Raw genomic sequence first — 9,276 nt, forward strand, 5'->3', positions numbered from 1 at the left:
GGTTTCTCTTGATTCCTAGCAGTGATGCACTGATTCATCCTAAGTCACAGGCAAAAACGTTCTGCCACCTCCAGTGTAGCTTTGGGACCAAATATGACACTTATCCCGTGGTACAAACTCACCAAAAAACCTGTCTAGAAGCCAGTTCAATCTTACCTTCTAGAGTGTCTCTCACTACCCTGTAAGACAGGAAAGCTGATGATTAAGTGGTAGCATGGAGTCAAGAACCAAGAAGTTACAGTTTGCTGCTAGACTTTCTCAGTTCAAATCCTTTTTCTAAGAATGAGTTTTAAATACTACCAAGAAATTCGGGCTGGCGGGCAGGACCCAGTTCAGACCTGGAAAATCTGGATTTCTGAGCAACTGCAATTAGCTTGACCCTTATTTTTAGGGTCACACTGCTTAGACTGGCAGATACCAAAATAGGCTGAGGGCCAAATCAGTTATGATCTGGTTTTATTTATCTAAAAGTCTCATATGGACCTAATTTACTGTTTTGTGTTAAGAAATAATGAGTAAGTAGAAAGGATTATGAACACATGTTTGGCATAGAGAGGAAGAGAGAATGCAGCCATAACTTCAATTTTGGAATGTCTTACTTCATCATAAGCTTAAGTTTCAAAGCTGACATGGGGATTTTGGTACATAATACCTCATTTTCAACTAATTGCACCTTAACTGAACATTGAAACCTTCAATTTAGAAGCTCAAATTAGCAGCTATATGATGGTAGATTTTTTCCCCAGTTCTGTGTAGATGCCAGCTAGAGGATCTAGGCATATGATCAAGTCTTTGAATGTGGTTTTATTAAGTAGTAAGCATAATTAATATATGGTGACATTTTTTACACAAAAAACTTCTCATAGTCTGCAGGTTTATCCCTAAGCAATATCTTGAAGAATTCACCCCAAAGTTTTCTCAATGCTCTATGTAGAGAAAACCATTATGTTTCCTTGAAGGTGCCTTGCTTTTGGGCTAATAAGAAACAACAAAAAAGCAGTAACTGTTCTGGGTAATTCACATGCTATGTTGTGTCATAACTGCATTTGAAAAGTTGAAGTTCCCCCAGGGAAAAGTAAAAACATCCCTGGTGGCATATACCAGTTAAATATCAATGCAAATCATTGCTTCCTTAACTATTTATGCAAATGAATATTTCAGCTGGATATGAAATGTTTATACTTTAAGCCTGAGAAGTTGATTAATGACTTGGTCAACATAAGCCTTGGTTTACAGGGAAGGCATCTGCAGATAAATAAATTAAACACTACTTGCCAATTTATAATATTGTATTTATGCTTCTACTCTGTGCATGCTGAATGATGGTGGTGGCACATGAATCAAATGGGGACTTTACAGCTTCCCAAATTCCACAATCTGCCAATTTCATTAGCAATACCATAAAATAAATTTTTCAATCTGGAATCTGGGTCATTTCCTAAGGAAATCAAACTTAGGAAAGAAAAGCCACCCTGTGCTCTTTGAAAGTATGAAAAAGATATATGAAGTCAAACTGTTGGAGAACAAGGTGTGAGAAGTTGCAGAGGAGGAGTTGCACCAAGGGTTGGTGCTGAATGGTGCTAATAGAGACAGACTTGTGTGCCTAGTGACACAGTCATCCACAGAAGCTGCACGGTCTGGGGTGCCAGCCCTTCCCTCCTTCCCAGACACCTCTGGGTCCTGTTCCCTAGGGATCAATAGGCATTGTGTACAGCATAGTGGGACAGAGAACTGGAGCACCCTGAGCTAGAGCTCTGCAGTTGCATCACCGCTGCATCAGCATGAGAATGGGGGATAACAAAACTGGGTTACATGGCTGAGCCATCTCACACTCCTCATCCCAAGGAACAAGCAGAACACGAGCATGAAAAGGATGGGACTTAAAAGGCAGAATGAACATGAATAATTAATTTTCAGGGACTGCAAGATGATGTGATCACCTTCAGATTTTCCCCATCTGTTGCTAAGCAGCATTCTTAAGTCACAAGCTTTGCCTCACAAAATGAACAGCAGTCTCCGCACATTTTGCTATTTTTCCATTTTACACTGTTCTTTTGCCAAGCCTGCATTATAACTATATTTCAAAATGCTCTAAAACAAGATCAGCACTAAGATAGCTGCAATCATTGGGAAAAGGTTTCAGTTACTACCTGAGACAAGTAGCCCATGGACTCTCCAGTCATGGAATAGGAATTAGAAAAGCCTCCATCTCACATGTACCAAAGGAATTGCTTTCTGCCTCTCAGCCCTCAGCTTTACATGAGAAATTGAACTTGCATCATAGAAAAGGCAAGAGTATTGTACATTTGGGTTTGCATATTCATTATCAGTCTCAATCTGTATAAACGAAATCTTAGAATTTTTCCTGTGATGGTAGTAAATTAATTGTATTAATTCTTTCGATCTGTGCTAAGGATGTTGTTCCAATGATCAGACACCCATTCAATGCTCTGGACATTCTGACAAAAATTAAAATTAAATCAAGGAGCTCTCTCTGTTAGAAAATCTCTCTCTCATTAATTAGAAGTAAAGGGCTGGCTGCCAGCGTTCTAAAACTAATACCAAACATCCCCACTGCAAAAATCCTCTCCACAAAAGCTTTGATTCACTGCCAGAAATTTCAGAAATCCTCGTTCTTGAAGACCAAGATAAGCAAGTGACAAAGAGTTCAGGATCTTTCACCAGCTGTGGGCAGTTAATTCCTCACACTTGTGCTTGCAGTTTAACCGCTCTACACTGGTAGCTCAGTTAAACAAAATGAGCAATCATTTTAAAGTGTAAAATGACCATCATCTCCATATTCAATATGCAGGAAATGAACAAATCATAAAGCTGAATAACATTGTTGATCCTGGGGAGTATGTGGCCTGAAGCAGAAGATGCCTTCCTTCCAGTGAGAGAAAAGACACACTTGATACTACAGCAGGTCTTTCCCTACATTTCTACAGAAAACACAGAAGGTTCTTGCTAAACCAGCACCAAGGTGATAAATTGTGTCTTTTCTTGCTGGCCTTTCTACAGGACAGCAGTAAATAAGACTATAGTTACCATCATTCAGGCTTCTTGTTTGTTAAGGTTTTTTAATCATTAGCAAGAGACTGGAGATCCTGGAGTCCTCTGCCAAACCAAAGCATGTACCCTCAGCTCTCTAGAAAAACATTTCCCAAAGGGATATCCCAAAAGCTTCCCAAGTCTCCTTGGCTAACTGTAGCAGCCTTTAGAGCCCCACAGCTAACAAATGCTTCTCACACAGGCACTGGCCCAAATCCACACACATTAGTCTATGACTTTTCATATCCTTCCAGATGCCTCAGCACTCACCAAAGCAACAATTCTACCTGGCGCCACCCCTAGTTATACACCCCAAACTTGGAGCAGCTGCACTGTTCTGCCACTGTTTAGGCCACCACTGTTTTGACAAGGAGTATTGTTTATTGAAGAAGATTCTTGCTGCATATAAATTAAAATATTAGCAGAATATTTTAATTATATATATAGCTGTATATATATATAATAGCTGTAGTAACCTGGGCATTTATATTCACCTACTGCCTTACTTTACATCTACACAAGGATATGTTCAAAGCCAAATTTTTTGCACTAGCACCAGTCGACAGTGACCTTTTCCTCACTCTTTTTGGTATATCTGGAGGAAAGAGAAACAGAGAGTCGGGTTTTTTATCTTTGTTCACCTCTTTTTGTCTCTACCAGCTGTTAAGTAAAAGGACAGGGAGCAGGTACAAAATCTGCAGCCTAGGCAGACTCCTGTTGCCAACTCAATCTCCTCCCTGGAAGCCTCCAATTTCTGCAAAACTGCAGGACTATGGCTGAGACATGAAAGAACAGCAGTTTCTGGCATGTGTCCTGTTGCTTAAAGGAACAGGCAAATGAGGAGAAAAGAGGCATGAGGAGGCTGCAGAGATGGAATACACACGTATTCAAAGGTGAGGCTGCCTCTACATGAGAGGAAAAGCAGGCAGAAAGGTCTCGTGGGCAAAATGGGCTGATAGAGGGGATACAGGTACACCATAGGAGAAAATAATAAAGAAAAGAGAAGTTATTAGGAGGATTAAAGGAAAGAAACCAATGGAAAGATCAAACGAAAATGAAAAAATATAACTTAAATGCCATTAATAAATATCCATTCCTTGTGACAGACTATTAAAGCTTCAGTGCAAGACTAAATTTACAATTAATATGAATAACCACTGTTTAGCAGTGTTAAAACCTAATGTAATAACAGCCAATGGTGATCAGTTATATTATTGTCTCAGATGTAACCTGAAGTGCAATCTGGTTTTCTTTTATGAGAAGCCCCTGATGACCTCCAGTGAGCTCCATCCAGTAAGGTCAGCATGACTACAGTTGGCAATGGAGACCAAAACTGCAGGATCGCTGCTCCCAGACATTGAATCCCTTCTGCAGAATCGGTGAGTTCAGTTTGCAAGTTTCTCAAAAACATTATTTCAGGGATAAGGTCAGCCTAATGTTTCTGTAACATGGCTGTTTCAATTTCATAATGATTTATACTACTTATTTAACCTACTAATTTAACCAGTAATCTGGTGATAGGTTTTCATATTTTTTTGCTTTTGTTCTTATCTATTAGACTGGTAAATGCTGTCTTTTCCTTTTTTCAATTTCCTTGTCAAATAAGAACTGCTTCTGTGGTTTACACTAAAAGTCCATCTAGTCCAGCATGCTCCCTTGAAGAGCAGCCACAACAGGATACTTCACAAAGACATTCCTGTCCTTTGTTTTCTATTGAACTCAAGGTGTTGTTCCCCTGTGAGAGAACCACCCCTTGTTAACTATGCTGCCATTTTGTAACTAGTGTTAAAAGCTTATACAAATCCAAATAACATTGTAACGATAACTCATCCATTTCCCCTCAGCTAAAGCTCTTTGAAGAATGCTCTGTGGATAAAGTAGTTCCTTCTTCCTCGCATAACGTGTTTTGTCAATCTTTTGATCTCAGGCCTTTAAGGAATATATTGAAACATAATAATTACAAATTATATGACACAAGGAGAAGCTGTAGTAGTTCTTGCCCTAGTTTCAAAGTAGCTTGCTTAACTGTAAACGAATTGCACTACTATTCTGCAATCCTCAAAGTTAGATGGGAAAATTGTGGTCTTTACTCAATGAATTTTATCTAGAAATTTAATACCCCCATCGAATATGTAGTTGACACTACTACAGAATATATTATTGCATATTTTAAATAAATTAAATTTAATTATTGCGTAATTAAATTAATTGTCTTTATTAACAAATCTGAACACAGTGTTTACATCTCTAGAATAAACAAATTCTTTATATAAAGCCTGTACTAGAACTGAAAAGCATAGCTAATTTCTGAATAATTCCTAAAATATGTTTGCATTTCTTCACTAAATAAACAATCCTTCCCTAAAATATACAGCTTACAATTGCATGATTAAATACATATTCACTATAAAGCACAACAAATATTTTTATCTGTGCATTAATTGGAATATTAAAATACTGATATTGTGTCATTTATCTGCTTTTCATGTTCAGCAGTTTCTAACAGCAGAACATTGGTTTGAAAGCAAGAGGAGGAGAGTTGGGTTCATCCTTTCATTGCAGAGCATAGCACTGCTCTCACAGCTTCAACCATTGTACCACTGCTTCTTATCCTTTTTATGTTGTAAAAAAGGGAATATAGAGTCCGTTATTACTCTTGGATGCAAATGCCCAGAGCTCTTGTTGAACTATTCTGCAAGACGAAGGAAGCGTTGTACATGTCCATACCCAAGACAGGAAAGGTGGTGCTCAAAAGTCAAGAACAATTGTGCGGAGCTGGACAATTTCCATAGAGTGATTTTATGGAAGAAACTGTTTTTAAGTAGTTATTTGCTGCTTTAAATGTGTCTTTTTCATTGACTCCTATCACCATGTTGTTTCATAAAACACAAATTACTTCAAGAAATGAGCACCATCTATGTTTAATGCCAAACCCTTAACCCTTTGTCTCAGACATCTTTTTCCCAGGCTTTTCAAGTTCTATAGTATTTTTCATCAAGGAAAACTCCATGTGTTCTGCAATATGAACCCTGTCTATACCCTTCTAATCAATGAATGGGCATTAATGCAGCCATTGGAATAACTACAATGATCTAGGCTGCACTGTAACATTAAAGAGATTCACACCTCTTGCACAATGCTCTTGTTCATACTTATTGCTTCATATTTCATGCACTCTCCACAGAGGTGATCTGCATTTCTGTAACAACTATGTAAGTTCAATTCTTACATAAAGAGAGAAACTTGATTTATATGTTGCCATCACCTAAAATCACAGCTAATCTTTTTATGTTTCTGGGTTTTCAATGTTTTGGCTAACTTAAAGGAAAAAAAAGGTGAAGAGGCAGACAGAACTTCATCAACATAATCTCTTGCTAGCAAAGGGATATCTTGTGCTTTTAGGAACATTGAAAATAAAGAATTCTTTGCAAATATAAACAATTCAAAGACGGAGTCATATAGCAACTATTCCTTTTATCTTGTGCATTTGAGAAAAATTTTAAAATCCTAACATAATTTCTTTGTCATAATTATCTGACATCTCATCTTCAGTAGCATTCACACTCCAAATTCTCTGGTAGTATTTACATTAGTCTGTTTTTCTCTAATTACTTTTGGATTTGTGTGCACCATTGAATTTGTAGGTGAGGCTTTTGTGTTGCTGTTCAATTATTATTTTTCCTAGAACTTTCTAGACCAATGTTTTACTCCAGAAATATTAAAAAATTAGAATATTTCATAAAAAAGGGCAGCACCAAACATTCAGTAATTTTGAAGGACAATATACATTTTCTAGACATGGCCATTGGGATGAAGCCTCCTTGACTTGTTCAAGACTAAATGTGAAAAACAGATGTAGCAAAGTTTGATTGAATCCTTGATTTCTGTTACAACACAACTACTGTTGAGTAAGAATTTGTTTATAAATGTCTTCATTCTCTACAAATTCCTGACCATCTTAAATGCACTTGTCCATGCTAAAAGGCATCCAACTAAAGGCATTCCAATAGTTATTCCACAGTTCTTTTTAACTGTATGAGTCTCACCTACTTCCCAGTTACACACATCTCTGTCACCTTTTCCTGCTGTTAGCACCAATAACTGCTTGGTCTTAGGTAATGATTTGCAAACAGACATCCACTGAATTCGTATCCTTTTGCCACCTTAGTTACCAAAGTTTTCGGACCTTGTTCAAAAAATGTAATTGCACAGCAAGACACCTTAACTGCTTTGTAATCCTAATTTGATTGATTAGATGCTAACAGTAGATTGAGAACTTCTTTGTAGTTGTTTGCATTCTGGTTTTAAAGGCAGACTACATCTGAATGAACTATTTCATTTGAAGAGGGACTGAAGTAAATCTGGACCAAATTACAGTTTTTGAGATCTTTACATAGTTCATTGCTAAGTTTCCATCTCATTGTTGGTTTTAGTTTGCTTCTGGAATTGGACCAAATCTGATTAGATAACTGTAATCTAGAGAAACATAAGAGAAATTTACCCTGTTTTACAAAGCCTAACAAAAAAATAACCTTCCTATCCATCTAAAACAAATTGCACAAGTAATTCTTTAAATGTCAAAGCATTAATTTATAGTGAAGCATATTGGAATGTCATCTTAAAATTATAAGGAAATAAAAACTGTCTCTTTTTTTATACCTGCAGTATCACTGCTGAACAAGAGCACTGAAAAACTCTTTTGGTGCAGGGAACCATGTTTTGCTTGGTCAGCACGTAGGTAAGCTCGATGCAGTCTCTTAGCAAGCTCCTGGACATCAGCAACTTGCAAATAATAAAAAACCTGTATTAGACCATTGCACCAAGTGGCAGCTTAGTCCTTAATCTGTGAGCTAAAAGAAGTACAACCCAAAAGCAGGGTTGCATAATACTGGGCCTGATGCAGTATGTACTTACAGAACAGGACTGGCTCAGTATTAGTAAAAGTCAACTTGTTAGGTATTCACTGTGAGCACAGTGTTGCACAATGTGTGCAATAAATTATTGTGTGCATGCATGATCATATTCTGCTCACAGAATAAATGCCTGTGCTCTCTATTGCACATTCTCAAGCATAAATCATCAGGTTTCCAAAACTTCTTTGAAGAATTTTTTTTCCTCGTGATTGGCTTGATGTTGAATCAAGTTCAGTCACCTCAGACACTGACAGCTAAGCCTGAAGGTGAAATACACGAGGTATGAGTCCCATCTTGTTTGTGACTGTTTGCACAGCCAACATTTGAAGCCATGCCCTGAGTTTTGCTTCGAATTTCAAATCCAAGCGACTGCAGCACCCGGAGGAGAGCGCTGAGGGACCGAGCTCTGCTCACCAGTCACAGCCTCCGCCCGCCCCAGGACAAAGCCCCGGGCACGGGTCGGTCCGGCCCTCCCGCCACTGCTCGGCGCCCCCAGGGAGCGGCGGGGCCGCCTCGGCCGAGGCACGGGTGTGAGGGACGGGGCGATTTTCCTGGGCCTGGGGAGTGACCCCAGAGAACTTTCAAAAATGCCTGCACCAGGAATAGTGTGGCCAGCAGGACTGGGGAAGTGACTGTCCTGCACTCGGCCCTGGTGAGGGCACTCCTCGAGAGCTGCGTCCAGTTCCTGGATCCCTCAATTCAGGAAGGACATTGAGGGATTGGTGTGTGTCCAGAGAAAGGCAACGAAGCTGGGGAAGGGTCTGAAGCACAGCTCCTATGAGGAGCAGCTGAAGGGGCTCAGCCGGGAGAAAAGTAGGCTCAGGGGAGACCTTATTGCTCTTCAAGTACCTGAAAGGAGGTTGTAGCAGTAGGGGTCGATCTCTTCTCCCAGGCAACCAGCGACAGGAAGAGAGGACACAGTATTAAGCCGCGCCAGTGGAGGCTTACGTAGGACACAGAAGGAATTTCTTCCCAGAAAGGGTGATTAGACATTGGAACGGGCTGCCCAGGGAGGTGGTGGAGTCACCATCCCTTGAGGTGTTAAGGGACAGGCTGGACGTGGCCCTTAGTGCCATGCTCTGGTTGACACGGTGGTGCTCGGTCATAGGTTGAACTCGATGATCTCAGAGCTCTTTTCCAACCTCCATGGTTCAGTGACTCCGTTCCAGGGGCAGCCGGTAACAACTCCCCCATGCCCGCTCTCTGAGGGCAGGAGTGCCCGGATGTGCCGCTCCGCCTCCCGCACGTGCGCGGCGCCAGGGCGCGCGGCTCCCCCGCCCCCGCCCGCGGGCCAACCGCCGGGGCGCGCGCC

The sequence above is a fragment of the Corvus kubaryi genome, unplaced genomic scaffold, assembly GCF_017639235.1.
Source record: "Corvus kubaryi isolate FWS band 111438036 unplaced genomic scaffold, C.kubaryi_AGA036_p1.0 37387, whole genome shotgun sequence".
In the NCBI taxonomy this organism is placed as follows: domain Eukaryota; kingdom Metazoa; phylum Chordata; class Aves; order Passeriformes; family Corvidae; genus Corvus; species Corvus kubaryi.